The sequence below is a fragment of the Gopherus flavomarginatus genome, chromosome 1 (assembly GCF_025201925.1).
Source record: "Gopherus flavomarginatus isolate rGopFla2 chromosome 1, rGopFla2.mat.asm, whole genome shotgun sequence".
Taxonomy (NCBI): domain Eukaryota; kingdom Metazoa; phylum Chordata; order Testudines; family Testudinidae; genus Gopherus; species Gopherus flavomarginatus.
The window spans coordinates 17,690,566-17,717,646 of NC_066617.1; the positions used below are offsets into that span (position 1 = coordinate 17,690,566).

General features: G+C 42.9%; 1 protein-coding gene and 1 long non-coding RNA gene across 3 annotated transcripts in view; one reads left to right on the plus strand and one right to left on the minus strand.

The window, feature by feature from the left end:
- The window catches only part of LOC127043211 (uncharacterized), a 54,855-nt gene extending 28,577 nt beyond the window's left edge, over positions 1-26,278 (plus strand). The window contains exon 3 of the long non-coding RNA XR_007772176.1: positions 26,001-26,278. This is a non-coding gene — a long non-coding RNA (uncharacterized LOC127043211). The remainder of the gene's footprint in view (positions 1-26,000) is intronic.
- FRMD4A (FERM domain containing 4A) overlaps positions 1-27,081 on the minus strand; it is a 554,591-nt gene that overhangs the window by 382,065 nt on the left and 145,445 nt on the right. The gene's annotated exons all lie outside the window — the stretch shown is intronic.

Sequence of the window (27,081 nt, forward strand, 5' to 3'; positions counted from 1 at the left end):
TCCTATTTGAGATTTCCATCTATGCATCCAAGGATCATGTTAGCTCTTTTGGCCACAGCATCACACCGAGTGCCTGTGTTCAGCTGATTATCTAAATCCTTTTCAGAGTCGTTGCTTCCCAGGATAGAGTCCCCCATCTTGTAAGTATGGCTTGCATTCTTTGTTCCTAGATGAATATAATTAGCTGTATTAAAAACACAGATTGCTTGCTTGTGCTCATCTTACCAAGTGATCCAGGTTGCTCTGTATCTGTCCTCTTCATTATTTACCACTCCTTTGGGTGCCTGCCTATCCCCACTGTAAGCTACAGTAGCATCAGGTCTAGGGTGACCAGATGTTCTGATTTTATAGGGACAGTCCCAATTTTGGGGTCTTTCTTGTATAGGCTCCTATTACCCCCCACACCTTGTCCTGATTTTTTAAATTTGCTGTCTGGTCACCCTAATCAGGTCTGCTCAACTTACACCTTTGCTCACCAGGGTCCAAGGCAAGCAGAGAACAGCCAGAGCTCAGCGCACTTTGGCTATGACCCCACTTCCACGTTGGCCTACCCTCTCTCTTTGCCAGGTTTTGGGAGCCGGCTTGTGTACAGCCCTTATGCCAGCTCTGCACTCGCTTTTCTTGAGCAACTATCATGCAATAACTATTGGTATTTTCCCACAGAGACTTCCCTGTTTCGTTGCTGTTACATAGGCACAAAGCAGAATACAATATATCTGAAAATGTAGAAAAACATCAAAAATATTCATTAAATTTCAATTGGTATTCTATTGTTTAACAGTGAGTAAAACTGCGATTAATTTTTTTAATGGCAAATAATTTTTTTAAGTTAATCATGTGAGTTAACTGTGATAATAGACATCCCTAATATGTATATATAAAAAATTGCTGTGGTACAAACATGTGAGTTACATTAACATAGTTAGAGTGGTATAAATTGTCTTCAGGCCTTCATGGCGTTCAGTACGACCTAATAAAATAGGAATGACAGCCTATGCCAAATATCAGTACAGATTCCAAATCTGTGCCTTATACCAGGAGGGCTTGTCCTGCTCTGTTTTCTGCAAAGCTGACTGGCTGATCTTAACTGCCCTCTTCTGAGTTCAGACTTTCCTAAACTAGCAGACCAGCTTTCCCATTGGTCCCACACCCTGTCCCTCTGAAGCTTTTGTTTGTACCCTAGACTCGGCAGATGAACAGGTTCATGATGGCAATTAAAAATTGCATCTGGTACAACAAGCTGCTTGGGTTTTTTTGTCATTTCATATTTGAAGTAACAAAAATTAGATCCCCAGAAAACGCATTAAAAACACTAAACTACAGCCAGAGTTTGACACACACTTGGTTACTTTGGGGGAACTCATGGATTAACTCCCAGTTAGAAGTACTTTAAAATGCTTCCTTCATAATCTGTAAAGTTAAGTGACTCTGGGCAATGAAGCATGGCTAGCAGGTTTAAAAACCCCAGAAACCCAACTGGAATCTTCAAGCCTTTAACACACAACGAGAAGACTTTTCACACAGACAGCATTTGGCAGCTGAAGATTTCAAAGCTGTGCACAAACAGTAATGAGTTAAGCAACACCTATAGGTTAAGATAAGAGGCGACTACAGGGAGGGCCTATAAGTACGTACACCGAAAGAAGATTTCACAGTAGAAGACACTTTTCAAATAGTAGATAAAGATAACAAAATCTAATGGTTGGACGTTGAACTTAGGCAAATTTGTGACTAGAAATAAGGTACTAATTTTTAAGAGTGAGCAATTAACCTTTGGAACAGCTTGCCTGGAGATGTGGTGGATGCTCTATCACTTGAAGTCTTTAAATCAAGACAGGATATTTCTAAGCAATATGCTCTTGCTCAACCAGAAGTTAAGGGCTTGATGCAGGAATTGTGGGATGAAATTCAAGGGCCTGTGTTGTGCAGATCAGACTAGATGATCATAATGGTTCTTTCTGGCCTCAAAAATCTATTTAAATTGGAGGTAAAAATATTGTTCTCATCTTGCAGGTGAGGAGACAGAGAAGGTAAGACCAACATTTTCAAGACATAAGTGGCCAAAATTAGAACCCTATATCCATATTTACACCCCTAAATAAAAAGGGGCCTGATTTTCAGAGGTTGAGTAGCCACGATTCAGCCTAAACATGGACAAACATTGTCAAAAGTAGCTAGTGATTCTGGAGAACAGATTAAAAGGATCCACACACTGAAAAATCAAGCTCCTTTAATCTACATCAAAATAATTTCTGAAAATGTTAGGCACCCAAGTTTTGAACATTCTGGCCTACATGGCTTGCCCAAGGTCACCCCAAGTCCCATTCAACTTGTCTACCTGCAGAATGGGGACATTCACACCTACCTACTTTACAGGGCGAACTGCCGTTTGTAAAACTAAAAGGACTTTTACTATGAAGAGCCTTCTATAAATGCTAAGAATTATTAATCATTCTATAGACAGGCTTTTGCATTCTGCTCTTTAAGCAGTCTTGTTAGTGGAAAGTGAACTGCTCAAACAGTATAATGATTTGATGAGCATGGAATGGGAAACTAAACAAATAATCCACTAAATTCTAGTCAGTGCCCTGGATTATGTTATCTGGATTCTACTGAAGCATGACTGAGTGAGACTATCTCTGCTCTCCCCCGGGACCCTCTTGGGAGATGCAACTCTCAGGGAACTAACCCAGCAAGTATGATTTTAAGTTCTAGAACCGATGTAGATCAGGGTAGCTGTCTTGACTTCAGTGGAGTTATGCTGATTTGTACTTAGTCCTAATTGTATAAAAAATGAAGGGAAGGAGTATTTTATGGTTAAGGCACAGGAGTTGGAGCCAAGAGATGTGGATTCAGTAGGAAAGACTGGGACTAACTTCCTGTGTGACCTTGGGCAAGTCACTTAATCTCTGTCTCTGTCCTCTTCTCTATGAACTGGAGATAACAATACTGGCTCACCTATATAAGTGTTGTGAAACCAAGTTACTTAATGTTTGTAAAGAAATCTGAAAAAATTGAAGGCACTATAGTATGCAGGGTTTGATACTCATTTACACCAGAGCCTGTTTACATCACTCTGGCAGTGCAATGGCCCATGGAACTTGGTGTAAATAAAATAATGTAACTGAGAATTCAGGCCTTGAAGTTTTATACTGTGAAGTACCACACCTAAGGGTATCTAAAATCCACACTTAGGCACTCTGTCTGTTGCTTTACCCTCTGATTTCTGAGCACGCAGCTTATGAAAACAGAATAAAAAAGGAAACTAAAGAGCAATGGAGGTTAGAGATGTCATATCTTGTTATGGACAACATGCCAAACTATGAAACACATTTGCCTTATTCCCTCAGAAAACACATTTTAACAGATCTCTTCTATTGTGTGCTTAAATGATATTTTCATTGTTAAAGCAAAATCCAGCTAATTAAGTTCTGATACTTGGTGAGGTCACAGTTTAAAGATATTGAAAGATCCACAAACTCTGAAAGACAGCAAGGGCCCAAAACAAATCTGCATCCCAGAATATCCAATGTGTCACAAAAACTATTTGAAAAGAGCCCCCTATCCTCCACATTATGCTATGGTGAGCTATGTTAACTCAATGCAACTCAATATTAAGAGGAGTTGGATTCATTTATACTAGATACAATATCACATTTAGTGATGATGTAATTGTGCACATGTATAAAGACATATGATGCAAAAATACATCAAATTTATGTGTTTTGTAACATTGATGAAATGATTTACAGAAGGTGGAATTCTCAAAAACACTTAACTGACTTCAGAGCATAATTCCCATCATAAGGCAATGGAAGGTGTGCTGTGTGGGATTTAATGAGTCTGGGGACTGGTACTGGACAAGACTGGAAATAATTTACCTTGACACAAGGACTAAGCCTGCTGACGATGGTGAAAAAAGCCCCCCTCCCTCCCTGCCTATTGGTATGTCCCTCTAAGCCAGGGCCTTGAAGCTTAATGGAATGAAACACTTGTGCACCATGGACTGCGTATCCCAATCGTAACATTGGCAGTCAACTTTCTATTGAATACATTTAAGATGTAGGGCCAGATCTTCAGCTGGTGCAAGTCATCGTGGCTCCACTAAAGAAGATTTGCACCAGCTCTCCTCCTTTTTCTACACTGAGATCAATGAAGCAATGTTGATTTCCACCAGCTGAGAATGTGGTCCATTGTTCTCTTCTTCCTATTGTCTCCTTTCTTCTAAGAAGAGTCTCCCACACCTCCAGCCGGAGCCCTCACCGCCTCCTACACCCCAGCCTCCTGAGCCAGTCTGGTGAAAATAAGCCAGTGAGTGATGGTGGGGAGAGCGAGTGACAGGGAGAGGGAGGGAAGCAGGGCCACCGGGGGGTGTAAGCGGGGGCAATTTGCCCCAGGCCCTGGGCCCTGCAGACAGGAGTGAAAGTAACTTAAAGGACTTGCCCCTCCTAAAGACTCCAGAGTACCGGTGGGGCCTCAACCAGAAGAGGTGTGGCTTCTGCTGGAAGAAGTGGGGCCTTTAAATCTCCAGGTGCTTTAAAATCACCCCCAGAGCTACCAGCTGCAGAGACAGCTGGGAGCCCCAGGGCTAGGGGTGATTTAAAGGGCCTGGGGCTCCAGCTGCCCTACCGCAGCAGAGCCCCCAGCCCTTTAAACGGCCATTGGAGCCTGGGGGGCTCTCGGCTGCCATCCTAGGCTCTGGTGGAGCTTTAAAGGGCCCAGGGCTCTGCTGCAGTAGCAGCAGCCAGGAGCCCCATGCCCTTTAAATCACCACTGGAACCCCGCTGCCGCTACCTCAGGGCTCCAGCAGCCAGACCCGGGTGGTGATTTAAAGGGCCCCGGAGGTAGCAGCAGTGGGAGCCCTTTAAATCCTTCCAAAGCCACTGACTGGACAGGATTTTTGCAGTTCTTTCTCAATTGCATGAAACTAGTCCCTAGATTGCTGGGGGCGGGAAGGGGGGGGGTGAAGGACCCAAACACCTATGAAACATTTAAGATTTTCACTCAAAACACATCCCTACAGCTATTGAGAGCAAACACCTTGCACTTTCTAGAGTTCTGAAATTTCCTATATTTCAAATTGCCCTGGGCTGCCCCCTCACCTCCAGCAGTGCCCCACCAGCTGTTTCTCCCCTACCCTGTGCCCTCAGCAGCTGCCTGCCAGCAGCTGGAGCCCTGGCCCTTTAAATAGCCACCAGGGCCCTGCTGCCACCTCACCGGGGATCTGGCAGCAGGGCTCAGGGGACGATTTAAAGGGGCAGGGCTCCAGCTGCTGACGGGAGCTGCTGCGGGCGCAGGGTAGGAGGGGACTGGCTAGCGGGGTGGGGGGGGGGGACCGACCAGCAGGGCGCTGCTGAGGACGTGGGGCAAGGGGGACTGGCAGGCGGGGCAGCACAGGGCAATTTGAAATAGGAAATTTCAGAACTCTAGAAAGTGCAAGGTGTTTGCTCTCAATAGCTATAGGGATGTTTTTTGAGTGAAAACAGTAAGTGTTTCATAGGTGTTTGGGTGGGTGGTTTTTGAGCGATTTAAAGGGCCTGGGGCCCCAAGCCCTTTAAATTGCTGCCTTGGGAAGTTGATCTGCCCCGGTAGAGTGCACCGGCTCTTGCCGGTACTCCGTACCAGAGCGTACTGGCTTACTTTCACCTCTGCCTGCAGGGGCCCCACGAGCCCTGGCCCAGCGGTGGTCCAGGTCTTCGGCGGCATTTCAGTGGCAAGGGACCCTTCAGTGCTGCCAAAGGCACGGAGCAGCTGAAGGGCCCCCTGCTGCCGAAATCCCGGACCGCCGCTGGGTAAGTACAAGCGCCACAGCTCCCCTACTTTGCCCCAGGCCCCCTGAATCCTCTGGGCAGCCCTGTAGGGAAGGGATGGCATGAGAGGGCTCCTAGCCTCAGAGGAGGGCAGGGCAGGGGTGGGGCAATGGTGTTCAGTTTTGTGCAAGCAGAAAGTTGGCAACCCTACCCAGTTGCTGGGAAGGAGAAGGATCAGTTTCTCTCAATGTCTCTCCTCCACTCCGGGGCATCCTGGCTGGTACAGGGGTGTGGGTTTCTGCTAATCTCTCCCCCTCCCTACTCTGAAGGTGTCTGAGCCTACCCCTTCTTCAACTTACTAGCAACTGTGAGGGGGAAAATTCTCCCATATTTTACTCCTTGACAGTCATCCTCCCCAGTGGATTTGTACCATCGTCTTGCACATATCTGTGCAAGCCACCCTTCTCTTCACAGAACATCCTCTCACACCCCTTTATTTTTCTGGGCTTCATCATATTTAATCTAATGCAGCAGGGGATGGGGGCTTTAGGTCTCTACAGCACAATAAATATTTTTATAGTGATGGGCAGGGAGCATCATCCATCCTTCCTTCCATATAGGAAGAGCTGAGGCACTCTGGCAAACTTGTAACGCTGCTGCCAGCACTGTACATTTCCCGTAGTTATCGCCTTTCCGAAGAACTAAAGGCCAGATTGGTAAAGCATCTAAGCCAGTGTTTCTCAAACTGGGGTTGCGCTTGTGTAGGGAAAGCTCCTGGCGGGCCTGGCTAGTTTGTTTACCTGCTCCGTCCGCAGGTCTGGCCGATCACAGCTCCCAGTGGCTGTGGTTTGCCGCTGCAGGCCAATAGGAGCTGCTGGAAGCAGTGGCCAATAAGTCCCTCGCTGTATGCTGCTTCCAGCAGCTCCCATTGGCCTGGAGCAGCGAACCGCAGCCAGTGGGAGCTGTGAGCGGCCGGACCTGCGGACGAGGTAGATAAACAAACCGGCCCGGCCCACCAGGGGCTTTCCCTACACAAGCAGCGACCCCAGTTTGAGAAACACTGATCTAAGCACCCAAAGATGCAGAAAAAAAAAATCCTACTCAGGTGCCTAAAGATGCAGATAGCCACTAAGTATCTTTACAAATCTGGCCCTTAGGCATTGATTTAATGCTCAGGGAACTCAATGAGAGTCTTCTCATTGACTGCAATATGCCCTAACTTCATATGAAAAAGAATGATGAATTTTGTCAGTGTATTCATACTAACTCAGCTCACTCAAATACCTGCAGGTATTTTATTTCAGCTCAGTGGCCTCAATTAAAAAACCCCCAAACACCTAGAGTCCTATTTATCATTCCAATGAGATCAGAGAAAATATTAACACCAGCTTCTTCCCTCTTCATTAGGAAGTTAATGAAATTAGGTGATCCAAGGTTGTCAGTGAAGCACTTGAAAGAGACGGAGGCTGGGAGAAAATGTTTACGCCTAAAGTAAGCTGTAGAGCTGAGCGGATAACACAAAGACGTGATTGCACAGGTTTTTGTGGATAAAAAGCAAGGCACTCAGGCTGCAGGTTATTGGCTGGGGTCAGATTACTTATTGTCCGAGTGCATTTCAATAGCTGACAGCTATTCATGAATGTCCAGGAAATCTGAGCGTTTTCACGAATTTTAGCATGACTGACTCCACGGCATGTGTTAATCAGTCTTTATTACTCTCCCATTCAAAAGGGAGCAGTAAAGAGTATTATGTGGCTCAGGTGGCTAGTGACACACATAGCATGAATTGTGTACAGTCAATGGAGCAGATCCTCCAATGGTGTAAATTGATATCATTCAATTGGTGACAATGGAACCAACTCCAGCTGGCCTGAGGTGTGCGTCTTGGGAAGAATCCCTTGACTAAAGTTTGTTGGCTTCAACTATTTCGTGAATACTTATGTATTAATTAATGTGTTGCTATCGTGAGTCCCAAACTGGTGTATGGACCACATGTGATCCACAGACAACTTGCTGGTGCTCCACAGAGATGATTGGTCACATGGGATAGGCTCCTCCTCCCTATTTCCATCTGATAAAATATATTAAAATAAACTGAAAATACAAGGATGGGATTTTCAAAAGTGCTCAGTGTTGGCCTTGTTCTAATCTACTTGAAGTCAATGGGAGTTTTACAGTGGACTTCAATGAGAGCACAGCTATGGACAACCCTTTTGAAAATCTATCCTAAATACTTTGATGTCACTTTTCCATGTAACCAACTACTGTACTTGCCACAGGACTGGTACACAAATGTTCTGTTAAGAAGTTGTCCAACACCATGTTAGAGAACACTAATAGAAAACCAGATTGGCCCACAAACAACTTGTAAATAGGGAAGGAAAACAACTAAATTTTCAACACATACCTGGAATGAAGACTTTGCCTAGCTCTAAGAAGTTGTGAACTTGATTTGTTAAAAAAAAAAAAAAATTTTTTTTTTTAAACATAAAACTATTCTTGAGAGAAAAGCATCTTTATAATATACTTCTGCTCAGAGCAGGCTTTAGGAACTGCAGGGCCCAATTCAAATACCCAGCAGTGATCTGGGTCTTTGGCAGCACTTCGGCGGTGAGGTGTCCTTCGCTTGCTCCGGACCCCCCACCTCTGAAATGCTGCCGAAGACTTGGAGCGAGTGAAGACCCCTCCACTGTCAAAGTCCCGGACCACTGCCGGGTATGTAAAAAAAAATTAAAAAGGTGTCTAAGGCGTGGGGCCCTCTTTGGTGTGGGTGCAGAGTCCTTGTAAGCGTGGGGCCCAATTCCGGGGAATTGGCCTAAAGCCAGCCTGCTTCTGCTGTCCTCTTTTTTGGATGCCTTTGAGACATCTCCTGTAGCAAGGCTTGCAGAGAAGTCCATAAGGAATTGAAGGCACTGGAGACTAATTTTTTAATGCCTTTAGGCACGAGATACACGCACTGTAGACTTTTACCCTTATCCATAATGGTTTGAGGAGTTCTGTGCCAGAATATATAGTTACAATATGCTGATGTGAGCAGTTCATAAAAACAGAAAAATCCCCACACATTAAAACTAAATATTCTTTTTACAACACTGACATTATAGTTTGACCTCTACAGGCACAAAGAAGAAAATTCAGTCTATGGTCTATTCTTATAGGCCTGATGCAAAGTCCATTAATGTAAATGGGAATCTTTCTACCACCAGGCCTAGGTTTAATTCCTTAGGTAAATTGTGGTGTGATCTGGAGGACAGTGCTCAATGTCACATGGTGCTGAGCACTCCTATGACTCCATTTCCCCTCTTGTTGATTTCCAGAGGCAGTGAAAGCTCCCGACAGATTACAAGATTGCTCAGCACCTTCTAGGATTGTTAGGGTTCAATTGTGATTTATCACCAGCATAGCAGCATTCACTTTTATTGGAGTAGCTCCTGATTTACACTTGTGTCAATGAGATGAAAGATAAATAAATCAGGCCTATTATATTTGAAAGGTTTTATAAAGAACTAGATTTCCCTCTGGGTGTAAACACAAAACAACTGAAATTAGAACCATGACTACCTGTACCTGGAATTCTTTGTGGTTTCAGCCCCAGATTACAGTGAGAAACTATTAAAATCTGTCCCATTCTAAGACACAAGGACATCCTGTTGTATGCTCTGGTTCTGTGTTCAGTCACTGGCTATAATTATAATCATTATGTGAAACTCACAAAGGGGTTATTAAATAGTTGCATTGGTTAAGTGCGCACTAATCATATAATACACAGTACAAGGACAGTGCAGAATGACTCCTAATAAGAATAGCCTGCATGTCTGGCATCCATCTAAATTAAAAACCTTCTCAAAATGATAACCTTAAGTAACTGTGCACTTCAGAGGCTGCTGCAAGAGAGTTAGAACTAAATCAACTAAATTAGGTGTAAATGGCTCTGTTTTTATTAGCAGTCTCAAATGTATACAAATTTCAGAGGTGAAGCAACTACAAATGATTAGCCCATTACCCATTAACATTTTCCTCTGTGTCAAAGCATTTTCCAACCCAAAGATTGACTCGGGGAAGGAAAAAAAGCCTGCTTAAAATGTTGCCATAGAAATGGCTTTTGAAGATAAAAAGATGCACTCTGTATTGAGAGGTTTATAAATGTTTTGGGGAAAAAAGTCATTTTACAAAAAGTATGTTGCAATATTCTGTACACTTTGAATGAGATTTGTAAATATTGTAACAAGGTTTGAATGAAAAATATTAAACAAGACAAAAATCCTTCCTCATCTCCTGCTCTCTTTTTAAATAGGAGCTGTGTGTTTGCTGCTTCTCTGTCTAGGTTAATACCTGGCACCCACAAGTGTTACTTGATTGGACCACCTTTCTGTTGGTGAGAGAAACAAGCTTCTGAGCTTACATTGAGCTCTTCAGGTCTGTGAAAGATACTTCCAGCATCACAGCTAAATGCAAAGTTTAAGGGCTAGTCTACACTAAAAGCACAACATCAGCACAGCTGCACTGGTGCAGCTGCACCTCTGTGGCATGTCTGGTAAAGACGCTCTATGCCACCAGGAGAGAGAGCTCTCCCATTGGCATAATAAAACCACCCCTGTGAGAGACAGTAGCTATGTTGGTAGGAGTTCTCCACACCGGCGCTTCTGCTGGTGTAACTTACGTTGCTTAAGGGTGTGTTTTTTCACACCAAGTGACATAAATTCTGCTGACAAAAAGTGGTTGTGTAGATATGGCCTTTGAGTGTCATCACAGTCAAGACTCAAACCAGCAATCCTTATGGTTAATAAGGGCAAGGGCTTTACTGAGTGAGCCAAAGGGACAACTCCTCCTATAGATAGTAGGGACTGTGCAAAGCTGGACATTGCTCTTTTCAGATTTCATGCACTAAAGACCAAGTTCATTCCTTGGTGGGCCAAGTGTCTCCCCCAAAGAAAGGGAGCAAAATGTGGATTCAACAGCAGAATTTGGTTCCTGATTGCTCGATTGTTATAAGGAATGTTCATTCCAGATGCCAGGGTGATGAGCACATGATAGAGAGAGAGATCTCAGTCCAGCTCCCAAGACACAGGTGGATGCATGACTGAATAAACCCAAATTAGTTGGCAATCACTTGGGTAGTCTCACAAAAGATGCCAGAGATAGAATATGCCATTGATGTCGAACTACTCTTTGTCCATGCTGTCCCTGCTTGATGAATTTCCTGCTCTCATTCCAAGATCCTTCAATCAGCATTACATTTGCATGCAAAATATCAATGCAAAGCAGCTTCTCTCCACAGCTTTCATTGCCCACTAATGTCAATAGGCTGAAGTTTTAGATCCAACCAGCCAAGGAAGAGCCAAAGGAAATTTAAAGAAAAGCTATAATTAAAATCTACTAACCTCAGTGGGCTTGGTATATTACATCGCATACATGCTAAAATTCTTCTTATGTACTATTTGTATGACAGCAATCCTACTGAGATCAGTGCCCCATTGTGGTAGGCGTTCTACAAAACACAAAGCAAGAGTCCCTGCCTCAAAGATGCTACAATCTAAACAAGACAGACAAATGAGTGGGGAAAGAGAAAAATTATTAATATCCCCACTTTACAAATAGGGAACAGAAGGGCAGAGATGAAATAACTTGCCCCTCAAGGACACAAAGGAAGTTTGTGGGAGGGGCAGGAATTAAACCCACCTTCAAGGCCAATCCAGTACCTTCAATCACCAGGCCATCTTTTCCTATTAAATGTACAGACTAAATATGGTGATTTGAATAGAAACGGTCAGAAAGGGGTTTCAGTTGTTAAGAGGCATGGTTTGTAGCCAGAAGTGTTATGTGGTCAGTATTAGGCTTGCTTTAATCTGAATAGCCTTGTTGTAGTTCCACTATTGATTTACTAGTGGATCTAGTGGTGGGTAATCAGTGATTGGAGTTAAATTCAGATGTTTTAAGGGTTTAGTCGAAGGAATGACTGAACTAGCAGGTTTACAAACAATGCTAGGCTGGCAATTTCATGAAAACAGGCTCACTTGCAGATGTGGTACTTCTGGCTGCCTGCTGGGCTGAACACACAGCAAGGGAAATCCCACCCCCCCCCCCCAAACGCCCGCTATCCCATTGCTTTAATTTCCTACACTGTCAAAACCTGAAAGTGACAAGTCAGGCAAAGATAGCAAGCAACAGAAAAAAACCTCATAAACCAGTGTGTTTGACATGGGAGCAGTGTCTGATCTCTAGGCCTTCCAACCCAATTCATCTGTTCTTTAATGTAATGAAACACAAATTAAGGTTATTCTGTGAATGCTTTGTGCAAAGAGCACCCACTGATTTTACTGGGAGTTCCACATGCAGATAATGTACAAGTCTGGGCACAAAACTAACACTCATTACCTTATGGGAAGGGAGCATCATCTAATGGCTAGGACACATCTGTGATAATTAGAGAGTCTGACTATCACTACTGGCTCTGCCAGTGACTCATTATGTAGCCTCAGACTTGACCTCTGTGCTCTAGACTCCCCACCCGTGAAGTGGTGATAATACTGCTTACGGGATTGCTGCAATGCTTAACGAATGCATTTAGAAATTCTATAAATGTTAAGTGATACAATTCCATATTTCTCCCTTGCTTCCCAGCAATTGTTCTATTGATCTAGACTCCTTTATAGGTTCAGAGAAAGTGTTTATTACAATGATAGCTCCAAGCTGGTACATTTCTCTCCTCTCCGCTGGAACCAAGATTGCTCTCATTGATTTTTTCCTTCAGTCAAAAGTTTTGATTCAAATCTACAGAGAGGGGTGTATATATGTAAATAAATAAAAGAGAAAAATGTCATTACTCCACCACGCAAGAGCTTTTCTCCCCCCAAATCAAGATATTTCAATTACAACTGACACATTCATTAGCTTGTCAGTTTCCATTGGGCCTTTCAAGCCAAAGAATGTCAATACAAGATAAATGCTGTTCAGTTAAGGTCTCATCCAAGAACTCATCGAAGTCAATGGGAGTCTTTCCATTTATTACAGTGGGTTTTGCATCAGATACTTAATATTCTGGGCCTGATACTGCCAGACTTATATTCACAAAGACTCCTGACTGATTCCAGTGGGATTCTGGATGCAAAGGTATTTACAAGATCGGGCTTCCTGTGTTGAAACACTTTTAGAAGAGGCAAATTAAATCAAATTCTCTGCAGATGCAGATCATTGTATCAAAGTTAAGGCCAAAATATAAATACAAATACAAATCTACCTTAGAAGTGAAATCATCCAGTCTTCCTCACTGCATTGCACATGCATGCAACACAACAAAACCCGGATCACTCTATTTTCTCCATCTATATATAGATATTCTCATTGATGTCAGATTTCACCCCACCATTTATTACTACATGAGATTATAGAATCTGGAAGGATCTTACACACTTGGGTTTTTTTTTTTTTTAAATCCTCTTTCAATAACACATTCTACATTTTAAATAGTAAGTAGAGACAAGATGATATATTGAAGAGGAAAATGAACAAAAATATGAATATTTATATATCACGCTCTTTCCATAACGTGGTCTAGAGAGCCACCAGCATTGTCACAAGAAATCAAATAAATGTTAACTTGTAATTAGAGTTTTATTGTGAAAAGAAGCTCTCTTGTTTGAAAAAAACATTAACCCAGAAGCACGTTGCAGAAGCACAGAAGGAAGATGCATGGCACCAAATAGCCAGTGACCACAAAAGTGACACTGATGCACATTCATTTTACAGCAGCAGGTTGAGGGTTCAAGCTCCATTGTGCTAGACCAGGGGCGGGCAAATTTTTTGGCCTGAGGGCTACATTGGGGGTTTCTGAAATTGTATGGAGGGCCAGTTTGGGGAGGCACAGCCTCCCCTAACAGTCAGGCATGGCCCAGCCCCTGCCCATCTGACCCCCCTTGCTTCTCATCCCAACAGCCCCCCGCCACCTCATCCAACCCCTCCTCTCATTCCTGACTGCCCCCTCCCCCAGGACCTTTGCCCCCTTGTTCCCCACCCTCTGACTGCCCCAACCCCTATCCACACCCCCACCCCCTGACCACCACTCCAAACTCCCATGCCCTCTATTCAACCCCCCTACCGCGCTGCCGGGAGCACCGGTGGCTGGCGGTGCTACAGCCCTGCTTCCCAGAGCACCAGAACAGGCAGCCGTGCTGCCCGGCTGGAGCCTGCCATGCCACCGTGCAGCACAGAGCACTGGGTCAGGCCGAGTTCTGCAGTTGTGCTGCCGCCCAGAGCATTGCGCCGGCGGTGCAGTGAGCAGAGGCTGTGAGGGGGGAAGGAGCCTGGGGTGAGCCTCCCGGGCCAGGCAGGAGGGTCCCACAGGGCGTAGTTCACCCAGCTCTGTGTTAGACATCAGACACACACACCCACCCACCTCCAAAGAGCTTAAAATTTCAATAGATAAGACAGAGGTGAGTGTATCATGTTCATCAGGGAACTGAGGCAGAGAGAGATTAAGAGGCCTGCGGAAAGATATAGCCAGGAACTGAGCTCACATATCCCTGTCTAGTGCCTTAGATACAAGACCTCCTTTCCTTTTACCTGCTTGTTCTTCATTTAGCAAACACATCTGTACGTTCTGGATGGTGCCTGGTGCACCATGGATGCGATGAGGAAACAAATCAAACATCAGTAAGGTAGGCTGTGACTAGCATCTATTCAATGTCAAGATATGATTTTATTTTTTTTTTTTAAATCTGCCAGAGAGGAGAAAGATAAGGGTAGAAAAGCCACAGAACTAATTTTACAAGAGTCTGTGGTTTACCATTGTCATTTGCTGACATGAACCAGTCACTCTTTGATCATTACTGATCTGAGGACACCTAATAATCTGGAGCTGGACTAATGAAAAGGTGTGATCTCTAACCTGTGTTAGAACTGAGGGAGTCATCTCTGCTCTTACTGATAATCAGAATGTAGCTTCTTAGCTACCAGAGTCAAGCTTGTCCTACAGATGTGTATATGTACAGCAAAAGGCTGTTACTTTGGCACAGGAGATGAGGAAGTGTGTCTTTTTCTATCATAAAACCTTTTGCAAAAGAAAAATTCTTAGTTTAGAGGCCTCTGCACATTCCTCTGAGTGACAAACTTGTTGAAATCTTATCAGCCACAACCTCCCCTTCTAAAAGAAAAAAGAAAATACATAAACGTATCTATTCCATGCTTACTAGCCATTCAGATAAACATTTTCTGAGCAGAAATTGCAATGAAAGAAACTGGCACAAGGTTGACTTCAGGGCAGCACAGGAGCCAAACAAGTGTGCCACTCCCCCCCACCTTTGAATGATTGTAGCAGAATGATACTAAAATTTTACAACACTGTCAACCCTTAGGATGAGTCAGGCTTTCCAAAGGCATGAAATTGGCTTTAAAACCGCCATGCAATTTAAAAAATAAGATGTGAGTTTTTCATTTGCCATCTAGCTCTTGAGACTTTAGATTATGCTTGGGTCACCTCTCTGAAACCATGAGGGCTAGGGTTTACCTTTAAAAAAAAAAAAAAAAAAAAGCAGCTAAGGTTCAGCATTAGTCACATGACTCCAGGAGCTGGGACTTGAGTAAAAATACCAACTAGAAGGAGGCTTATGATAAAATCATGAAAGTTGGCAATCATGGCTTGGTATACTGAGATATTCAAAGTTCAGTTTAGGCAGGAAGTTGAGAGTATAAGGCAGGGAAATGATTTTGGGTCTGATTTAAAAAAGGGACTGAGATGAAGTTGCACCCTTTCTGCACCCTACAGCTCCAGCGAGGGAGTGAGCAAGCAGACAGCCCTGCTTATGCCTGCACCCCTGAGCCAAGGTCTACGGGAGCCTGCACAGGGATATGAAGGATGTTCCTCATCCTTTACTTGGATGGTATAATCCAAGTCACCGTCTAGCCCTTAGTAACAAACATTGAGACATGGCTGATTTATTAATTTCTCTTTATCACAGTGTGTAGGGGAGTAGCCCATTCCTGCATTTCTGGAACACTCCATGGGAGTTTTGCGTAGCAAAAGAACAAAGGATTGGGTCCTAAGGTGGCCAAAGTACACATAGTTCATTTGAAGAAGGGCAATTTCTGGTGCTTCCCATTCAGGAGTTTCATCTCTAAATCAAACCTTGTGCTCTGACAGTGATGTGCTCAGTGATAGATTGTCTGGGATCCAGAGCAGGTCAGCGTATACAGGAGAGGTTACCACAATGCAACACTTTAAATCAACCTGTCTGCCTTCACATTTAAAACTTCCATTGATTAATGGTGCCGAAAGCCTGGTAAATGAGAGATGAAGTCAACTTGTACGTACAGATATTTGGGCAGATGAAATAATTAATCATTTTGTAATTAATAAAGACTGATACTTTTTTTTTTTGAAACATCTCCCTTTGCACAGACTTTCAGATTTTCTTTGACAAACATTTCTACAGACACCAGCAGATAATATTACTATGTGGGGGAGGAGGGACCTGCTGCTTTGCTAATGTAAAAAAATCTGCATATACATATTTGAGCAATAATGAGATCTCCAGGGCGAAATAGGACATCTGCTCCATAACTATAAAATATGGGTTGACACCTCCAAAACCCCTTTAGAAGCCAAGCAGTTTGATTTCCACTTATGGACTTAATGCAGTGATGGGCGACAACCACCCAAGCCAAAAGAGTCTAGTCATTAACTCGCTCCTTTCCAAAGAGGATATCAAAGCACTTTACAAGTGCAGAACCAAATTCACCCCGATGAAGACAACCAGCACAAGATTTATGCACCACTTGATTAATAGCCCTTCAGCTAGCTTTGTGCAAAGGGGTGAATTTCATTCATTAAGGAAATAATCAGAGCTGGGCAAAGCACTGATTTTTCACTTTGGTGGCAGTTCTAAAAAACTGCCAACAAAATTTCTGTTCAACTCAAAGGAAATTTGAAATTTTTCAGAATTTTTGTTGAACTTAAAGAGTCCACTTTGGTTCTGATCCAGAGCACGGATTCAAACCTGGATCCCACATGAGTGCCCACACCACTGGGCTAAAAAGATTATGGGGGAAGTAGGTAAAGGAGTTAAAGCGGCACCACCTCCTCCTCTGACTGCTTTGGGAATGGGCAAAGTTATGTGCGTCAAATTTGCAAATCATTTCAAGTCAACCAAAACTGCATCTTTTGTCAAATAGAATGTGTCCAAATCTTTTTTTTGCCCAGATCTAGAATTAAGCACTCTGATGTATAGTTCCATTATAGAGATGGAGAAACTGAGGCACAAAGAAATTGCAATTGAAAGACTTAGCTCAGTGGTTTGAGCATTGGCCTGCTAAACCCAGGGTTGTGAGCTCAATCACTGAGGGGGTCATTTGGGTGTTGGTCCTGCTTTGAGCAGGGGGTTGGACTAAATGATCTCTTGATGTCCCTTCCAACCTTAATATCTATGACTTGATTAGATCCTTCCTGTATAATCTTAACAGAGTTAGGAATAGAACTGAGGGGTGAAATTCAGGTTTTGTTGGAAGTCAATAGCAAAACTCCAGAGGTTTAATGGAACCAGGATTTCACCCTAGATCTCCCAGCTCCCAATCCTATGCCTTGAGTACATCACCATCCTGCCTCTGTATACCATGACACCTTCAGGCTGGCATTAGTCTGTATATTTCTCCACAAAACATTTTAGCATATCTGTGGCAGGTGCTCCTCTCACTTTCATAACAAGTACAAGCACTGTCTTGCCTTTCCTTTTTTTTAAAAAATGGAAGACAAGAAAGCAAAAGGCTTCAAATCAGTATTTTGCACTGTAATTTCACAGAAATTTGAATTTCTTGAGCTGGGAATGAACTGAAAAATTGGGATCTGAAAATGACAATTTTGGGAAAGGAGATGGATCTGGGATTTTGATTCAGCTACAAAGATATGTACCATTGGCAAAATTCACATTTGGATCTGGGGTTGGATTCCCCCCTCCTCCTCACCCCCCCCCGGTAATTTCAGGGTGTTCTAATTGAGAGATTGATCAGAGCTCCATCTCACACTAGAACTGGGTCTTGAAAACAGTAATGCAATCATTTCAGAATGAGGGTCTTACTCTGAGAAGGATAAATTCAAACTGGAACAGGTTCAGAGACGGGCTACTAGGATGATCCGAGGAATGGAAAAACTACCTTATGAAAGGAGACTCAAAGAGCTTGGCTTGTTTAGCCTGGCCAAAAGAAGGCTGCGGGGGGATATGCTTGCTCTATATAAATATATCAGGGGGGTTAACGTTAGGGAGGGAGAGGAATTATTTAAGTTTAGTACTAATGTAGGCATGAGGACGAATGGGTATAAACTGGATATTAGGAAGTTTAGACTTGAAATTAGATGAAGGTTTCTAACCATTAGGGGAGTGAAGTTCTGGAACAGCCTTCCGAGGGAAGTAGTGGGGGCAAAAGACTTTTCTGGCTTTAAGACAAAGCTTGATAAGTATATGGAGGGGATGTTATGATAGGATCGTTAATTTGGGCAATTGATCTTGGATTACCACCAGATAGGTCTGCTCAATGGTCTGCGGGGAGATGTTGGATGGGATGGGAACTGAGTTACTGCAGAGAATTCCTTCTTGGGTGCTGGCTGGTAAGTCTTGCCCACATGCTCAGGGTTTAGCTGATCACCATATCTGGGGTCGGGAAAGAATTTTCCTCCAGGGCGGATTGGCAGGGGCCCTGGAGGTTTTTCACCTTCCCCTGCAGCGTGGGGCACGGGTCGCTTGCTGGTGGATTCTCTGCAGCTTGAGGTCTTCAAACCAATTTTGAGGATTTCAATAACTCAGTCCTGGGTTAGGGGTTGTTATAAAATTGGATGGGTGGGGTTCTGTGGCCTGCCTTGTGCAGGAGGTCAGACTAGATGATCATATTGGTCCCTTCTGACCTATGAGTCTGTGAGAAGCAACCAGACAGTGTTGTAGACTGGTGGAAACCAGCACTATAACACAGCCATCTAACATATTTGTCTGCATCTTAATGGGACTTTTCAACTATGTTAAACTAATTTAGCTTATCCAAGGGAAGTAGTAGTGACTTGATCATGGTCCACAAGCCCATACATGGAGGAAGAGATTCCTGATAGTAGGCAGCTCTGTAATCTAGCAGAAAGAGGCAGAATAAGATCTAATAGTTGGAAACTGAAGCTAAACACATTCAGACTAGAAATAAGAAGTTGAACTTTTTTTAAAACAGGGAAAGTAATTAACCATGAGAAAAAAAAAAAAACCAAAACACTTTACCTAGGAATGTAGTAAATTCTCCATCACTTGTAGTCTAAGTCAAGGTTAGATCTCTTTCCAAAAGCTATGATCTAGCTCAAACCACAGTTATGGCCTTGGTGCAAAAGTTATTGAGTGAGATTATTTGGCTTGTGTTATGCAAAAGGACAAACTGGGTGATCACAATGGTGAATTCTGACCTCAAAATCCACAAACTCAACTGAGTTAACATGACTGAAAGATACACCAATTTTGTCTAATCTATAATGCCAAAATCTAGCCCTAAGTGACTTGTCTGAGATTTGACAGTGCCACAAATAAAACCCAGGTTTCCTAATTCCTAGCCCTGTTTCTTCACCACAAGAGCATACGTCTTCATAATAAGGTGCTAGGTAGGTCCTAATCAAAATTAAGCATGAGCTTTGTTGAAGCGTATGAATGATCCCAGGAGTGTTGCCACCTCTTGAGATTTTTTATTATAGGCCTTGTGATATCTACTTTCCCCCGCTTTCAAGTCCTGGCAGCTGGAGCCCTATAAATCATGTCAATCTGAGGTTTCATAAAAAGTTTTAACCCTCATGACTCTGGATGAAAGCTTGAAAATGTGAACCTCCAAAGCAGGAGGCAAAAAAGTAGAACCCCATATTTACAGGTTTAAAAAGTAATCATGATTTTTTGGGGGCCTGACTCACAGCAACAGGCAATACTATACCATTGACTTTTGTGGTTAAAGTTATTTACATACTAAGTATTTTGCTAGACTGGAGCCTAAACAATTGTCGTCATCAAGATCAATTATTTCTCCTAGTCCGAAAGCCATGACAGATTATTCTTTTGTTGTTGAGGATGCGTCTGATCTTCAAAATATATATAGCAGAAATGTCTCTGTGTAAACATCCATCCATAATTCCAAAATTTACATTTCAAAAAAAAATATAGGAAGAAAAATGCTTTCATAGGATTCACAGGCTACATAACAGCAGCAGTGTTTACACACTGCAGTTCTGTTGGCTTATATCAAATTTTGGAAAGGATGCATGAGTAAATATGTGCTCCATGTTTTGCATAGCTTATAAAAACAAATGAGATTTTAAAAGTAAAAATTAATGGAGCAACACAGCCACGGTCAGGAATGTAGCATGAAGTAATCAAATAAAAAATTGTCGCTCATAGGACAGTTGCCATGACATTCAAAAGCACTTACTAGGATCAAACTATGAATATTCTGTGAACTGATTGATAGTCTGTTGCTTTACTTTTCTTGTAAGCAAATGTGATGACAATATTGAGCAATTACTGATAATGTCACCCAGCTGCTTCTCTGCTGCCTGTGAGATAATATTCAGAACAGCCAAAGTAATAGTCAATTGTATTAAAGTAGGGTATGTTCTCTCCTCTCACTAGCATTACGCTTTTGACTGGTGGCAGCCCAACAGATTGAAGAAACATCCTCAGTAAATTTTGCTGTGCCAAACACCATAGGGCTTATTTAGCTTTGATTAGATTGATGAGGTAGTCTAAACGCAACAATTAAAAATACAATTAGTGGCAAATGGCAATGTAGTCTGTAATAGAATGTGTGTGTGTCTATGGGGTTAAGGTAGGAATGAACTTTTCCATCTAGGATTCCTCGTTAGTTAATACTTAAAATCAAAGAAGTTTCTGAATTCACATTGTGCATTAGTGTTGGTCAAACATTGTCAATGCAGCAGCTAGGCAATCTGACAAAAGCCAAAGAGCTGTGCTTAATTCATGAGTAACTGAGCAGATTGCAGTCACCTTCTTCTTTACTAGCCATGTGTATCCTGCAGGGACTACAGGTCCCAGCATATGTATCATCTTGAAGCAAGATGAAAGTTGCTTGGTTCAAGGCCGAACAGTGCATGTTGGGACCTGTAGTCTCCAAGAGCTACATTAAGGATTTTGGAGGCTGCAGACCAGGGGTAGGCTTGCAGGTTGTACTTTGGCCACCCATGCTGTACATATGTGCAGTGGTCATCATTAAAATGTCACTGACAGTGATCCAGATCGCTTGGTAAGCTGGGCACAAGTGAACAATATGTGTTTCAATATGGCTATGTGTACGTCTAGGGAACAAAGACCATAGGTCATACTTCCAGGATGTGGGGCTCTTATCCTAGGAAAGAGGGACACTGAAACAGATTTGTGGGTTGTGGTGGATAATCAGCTGAGCTCCCAGTGTTATGTTGTGGACAAAAGGGCTAATGCAATCCTTGAGTGCATAAGCAGTGGAATCTGAAGTACGAGTAGAGAGGTTATTTTACCCCTGAATTTGGCACTGATGCAATTCTGTTGGAATACGGTGTTCAGTTCTGGTGCCTACAATTTAAAGATGGTGAAATATCGGAGAGGGTTCAGAGAAGAGCCAAGAGAATAAGTAAAGAATTAAATAAAAAAAACTTGCCTTATAGTGACTTTGTTCCTCAAGTCTATGTAGCTTAACAAAGAGAAGGTTAAGGGGTGATGTGATTACAGCTGTAAGTATTTACATGAGGAACAAAAATGTAATAATGGGATCTTCAGTCTAGGTGAGAAAACTTCCAGCCATTGGATCATGTTAAAGTAGACAAATTCAGACTGAAAATAATGTGGACATTAATAGAGAATAATTAGCCATTGGAACAAATTACCAAGGGTCATGGTGGATTCTCTATCACTGACAGTTTTAAAAATCAAGAGTGGCTGTTTTGTAAAAGCTCTGCTCTAGGAATTATTCTGGGGATGCTATATGGCTTGTGTTACATAGGAGGTCAGCCTAGATGATCACAATGGTCCCTTCTGGCCTTGGAACCTATGACTTTCTCCAGTTCTTAGTGGGCACGTTGCTATAAAGCATTCCCATCACAAAATCATCAGTACAACAGCAGCCAGGACTCAGTCAGAGAAGCCAGTAACTGAACTGGCCATGAACTACCTTCTCAGTCCAGACCAGGGTAGAAGCATGCATGTTGGTGAGAGATTGAGGTAGTGATATTTGCACTGCCCCCCTAAAACATACTTCTTCCAGAGATGTATTCCTTTTAGAAGGATATTTGGAGAGATGCATTAAAACCCTCTTAGCTAGCAGGGGCAGCTCCAGGCACCAGCACGCCAAGCGTGTGCCTGGAGCAGCAAGCCATGGGGGGCACTCTGCCGGTCACTGTGAGGGCGGCAGGCAGGTTGCCTTCAGCAGCATGCCTGCAGAGGGTCTGCTGTTCCCGTGGCTTCAGCGGACCTCCTGCAGGCATGCCGCCGAATCCGCGGAACCGGAGACCTCCCACAGGCAAGTCGCCGAAGGCAGCCTGCTTGTCGTGCTTGGGGTGTCAAAATACCTAGAGCCGCTCCTGTTAGCCAGTTCAGAATTCCAGTTTAAAGAGGAAAGAAAAATCCCTTCTGAACTCAGTCAAGTCTTGTCCAGCATTAGGATAAAATCTGGACTGGCCCTTAGAGTTTTCTGTGTGACTCGTTCCAAGTGCAATTCAAAGCACAGTGCCCTTTTCATACAGGTGCATTCTGAATGGTAAGCAGAGTTTTGAAAAGGATCAGCTTTCAGCTATGGAAAGCATGTCCCTGGCCCCCAGACAGTGTCTCCCAGAGCCTCAACAAACCCACTACAAAGCAGACCATTCCCATATCAAAGCAGCAAGCATGAAGAAACTTCCTCCACCTCACTCCCCCACACACTTATTAATTTATATGATTTTTATTCATTTTCTTATTTAAGATATCCTAGACATTTATACATTTTTATTATACTACCACCACCTAAGCTCTCAAAAACTCTAATATCCCCATTCAGCAAAACCATCCTTTGCCCCTTCCCCCACCTTTCTGGAAAAAAAATGAGTAACACTTTCACATCGTGTTATTAATTAATCCCTTGGAACAGGCAGATCTGGAGATCACATCATTAGCACTACGCATTCTGCATTAGCATGTCAAGCCAGAAAATCCTAGTGCCAGAGAGTTAATTCCAAATCACAGTAGACTTTCCTATGGAATTACATGTCATATCTATACTAATACCAACTCAGTTCCTGATTAATATGTTCAGCACATATACCAGCAATTGCATTTGGTTTGTCAGTGCACTTATATTGGACAGGAGCCGTATAATTAAGGGAAGGCCCTCAACACCTTTAATTTTTCATTTTATATAAAATACTGTGGGAGACTTCACCAGGAGTGTGTAGTGCATTATCCTTTGCAGTGTATTACTTCAACAGTATTTCGCTTGCAATTCTATGTTCCCTGTGTGCAGGCGAGGAGACCATTAGCATTTCGTCAAGGAATTATTTTAATCAGGAAGATCATTCCTCATTTATGCATATGGACAAGATTCAGAGGTGGGGCTTCATCAACTTCTTAACCCCAATGAAAGCAAAGTGCTTACCAAATGGTCAACTTTTAAGGGCTGATGCATGTCATCATGGCTCATGAGCTTAAAGGGAGCATGGCAATTTTCAACACCTGTGGATCTACCGCTTAATATTCTGAAGGCATTTGTGCACTTCCAAGTGATTAGAAGCTACTACTAGTATGGGGTTCCTTGGTTGAAGCTCTGAGTAGTCACAGAAGTTCTTCTTCCCCTCTATGTAACTATATGTTTTGGAGCAGATCCTCAGCTGGTGCAAATCAGTGTAGCTCAATGGAGGTCAATCCTTATTCCCCACATAAAAGAGGGCTTGGCTATACCTCTGTTGAGGCTGAACTGTATTTGGAATGGGGTGGTTGGGAATGCTGGTGGGAGGAGGCATTACATCCCCATGGTGCTTCTGGGGGATGCAGGGCAAGGTGTCCTTTATTAGATCTGAGGCACCATTGTGGCATGCAAGAAACAGAGCCATAGTCCCACCTACACCCTGCCTAGATGCTCCCCCCCACAAGCCACTAGCAATGCTAATGGCTTCCACCTCCCTTGTGCACCCCAATTCTGGAAGGCAGTTTACACCTCTACTCACTGAATGACTTTACTACAGGGTGTCAGAAGGAAAGCTTGCTGGGCTTCGTCCTGCTCTCACTCCCCACTCCTCAGTACAGAACACCCAAACAGGGGCATAATTTTGCCCAATACCAGATCCTCAGCTGGTGTAAAAATCAGGGTCACTCGATTGACTAATGGAACTACATCCATTTAGAGCAGTGGAAGGGTTTGTCCCAAAGTGAGAGTGTGATCGCTGTAGGGGCTTCAGTAGCAGCGATTACATTAGGAGAGTTGCCATCATGGTAATTAGGCAAAAATCCAGCCTATGTGAAGGTGGCAGAGAACCCTCAGATGAGTAGCAAGATGTGAGAGGTCTGATATTTGTATACTAATGCTCCCCCTCCCAGTAACCTACTCTACTTCTGCCTTCCAGCTGCATGTGTCTCTAAGTATTGCCGGTCTCTGGGAAGAAGCACACATGCTAGACATTTCTGGGGTTGGAGGATAAGTACTGAACTTATCTTTTATGGAGCAGGAGAACAGATAAATTCCATCAAACGTATGTAAATGAACAGAGATAAACCTTCCCAGAAGCAAATCTTAACAGGTAACTCAGTCTTTTCCCAAACATTTCTAAGATTTATAGTTTTTAAAATGTATAATCTTTACCCTGACACATGGCACTTTGGGGTGTTCACTACAGTGTCAGGAACTCAGGAGCCTGTTGTACTCACTACACCTAAAACACTTCTGTTGTAGTATATATCCTACATGGGGCACGTAATGCATCACTGGCAAACTAATAACTCAATGATCATTAATATTCTTATGTGATGTATATACAAAATTATTGATATGGGCTAGAGTTATGCATTGCTTGCCAAACACATTAAGAACATAAGCACAGTGTGCCTTAGACAACTAAATGAGTATTTGCTTTTCTGTGTAACCTGATCATCAGGTAGAGACAATGAAGGGCCATTTATGATTTTACCTACTTTTCTGGGCTTCCACAGTGTTTTAAGGCCACAAATGATCAACAGAATCAATTATATCCTTCTTTGGATTCAGCCAGTCTCTGGCCAAGTTCTCTGCTAGCATAACTCCACTGACTTGAATGGAGTTAAACCAGCAGAGTATCTCAAATGTTCTTTTGTTTTTACCTTCACTTCCTCCTTCCCACTGCCATACCTTGAATAATTCTTAGTTAATTGGTGGTGCTTCTGCTTGTGGTTTCTGAAGCACCAGAACAGAGTTACTATCTGATCAAGAATGCCTTTTAAAAAATCCAACCTATTCCTCTGGGATAAAGCTGTGGACTAAATAAAAAAATATATATTTAGAATGCCAGAAGAGCTCATCATAGATTACAGAACAGTGAATAAAGGTCACGTTTTCTGCTTAGTCTCCTTGACATTTTATCTTGGTAGCAAAATTATGCATGCTACTCAGAAAACTAGCGCTCAAGGTAGTGAATACCACCAGAAAATGCATGAGATTCAGTAAAGACAGAATAAGCAGTCTTGTACAGAGATTAAAATGTCTTTAAAAAACAAATACAATATAAAGCTGTGCCTGTTTTAGAAAGCTTTATCTAGTGTCCCACCAAGTTACTGTAAACAAACTAGTCAGATATAGGCTTTTGTAAGGAACACTGTTGTTTACAAAGAAGTTACCTCAAGCATGGCAGAGCCATTCTGAATACGGAAGGCCACATATGCAAACTCCGCCATAAGCACGTCAGCCATAGTGGGAAAAAAAAAAGCAAGAAATCATTTGATAAAACCACCACATATTTACTTATACTTAAGAAGAACTAGGACCTTTTTTCTTGGATAAAGTTAACACCTGCTCACACATCACTGTCAGGTAGGAAGTATTAGAGGGGTAGAGCCATGTTAGCTTTTTGTCAGGTAGGAGGTACTCACAAAATACAGCTGGGCAAAAATGGCGATTTTGATTTACTGGCAGTTTCAAATCAAAATAAAAAGTTTGATTTCACGTCAAACAGAAAATGAATGATTTTCAAAATTTCCAGCAAATCAAAAAGTTGAAAAAATTTTCAGAATCGTTTTGTAATTTGACGTTTGTTTTGGGGCATTTTAGGCAAAAGCGAAGGAGGACAAGATTAATGAACTGCAGGAAGAGGAGTAGCTTGCCTGTACCCCAGAGATTAAGGTACTCTCTCAGCAGGCAAGAGCAGGGGTTCACTTCCTGCCTTTCTCTGACATGGAGAAGGTGTTTAGAGCTGGGTCTCCCACATTGCAGAAGAGTGCCCTACCTCCTGGGCTATCATGCAACCTCTCCTGTTGAAGCTGCTCCACTTCTTATAAGTGAATAGCCAGTGGAGCAGGAACTTGAACTCGGGACTTCTACATCTGAGGTGCATGCCCTTTGTCTCTATGGCCTGGTGGTCCTCTCTCATGTCCTGGCCCAATGATTACACATTGTTATTCATATTGGCCATTCACGTGCAATCTTAATTTGGTGCCCTTGTGCATACACATTATGATGCAGTCTTTTATTACATTACAGTCTCATACTAGCTTCCAGTTTTGGGTTGAAATTTTTCAATTGTAGCATGTAGTTGAAGTTTTCCAAGGGGAACACTTCCCGTTTTCTAATCGCCACAATCCACCACCAACTCCTACTCACTAAGGGGCCTGGAGATAGCTGGAGAAGATGCAAAAGTGGACAGAGCTGGCAGGAATAGAGTGAGATTAGGGCATTGGGGAGAAATATCCCTTTATCACATCTCCTGGGGAGCTTATGCCTCCTCTGGAACTCTTAATCTCTCCCCTAAACACCAGGTTGATTTCCCATTTGAGTCCATTTCCCCTACCAGGCATGAAGGGACAAAACTGTACTAACAGATATTCTCATACTGATGAGATGTCCTAGTTAAAGCTCTGATCCTGATGCCACTGAGGTAGATCGCAAAGCTCCCACAAACTTCTGTGGGAGCAAGGTAGGGCCTAAGAGATAATCAATTGTGTGCAACTGTTTCCCACAGTACAACTGTTTCAAAGCATAGTCCAAGACTCCTTCTGCCCCTGATAGATGTACAAATGTCAACCACTGATTTTCCTTCTCAGTGGAAAGAGTGTTGTGCTTAAATCACCTGTACATTCACAAAGGAGGGTCACTCCCAACTTATTAATTTTATACTTACAATTGCAGTCCATGT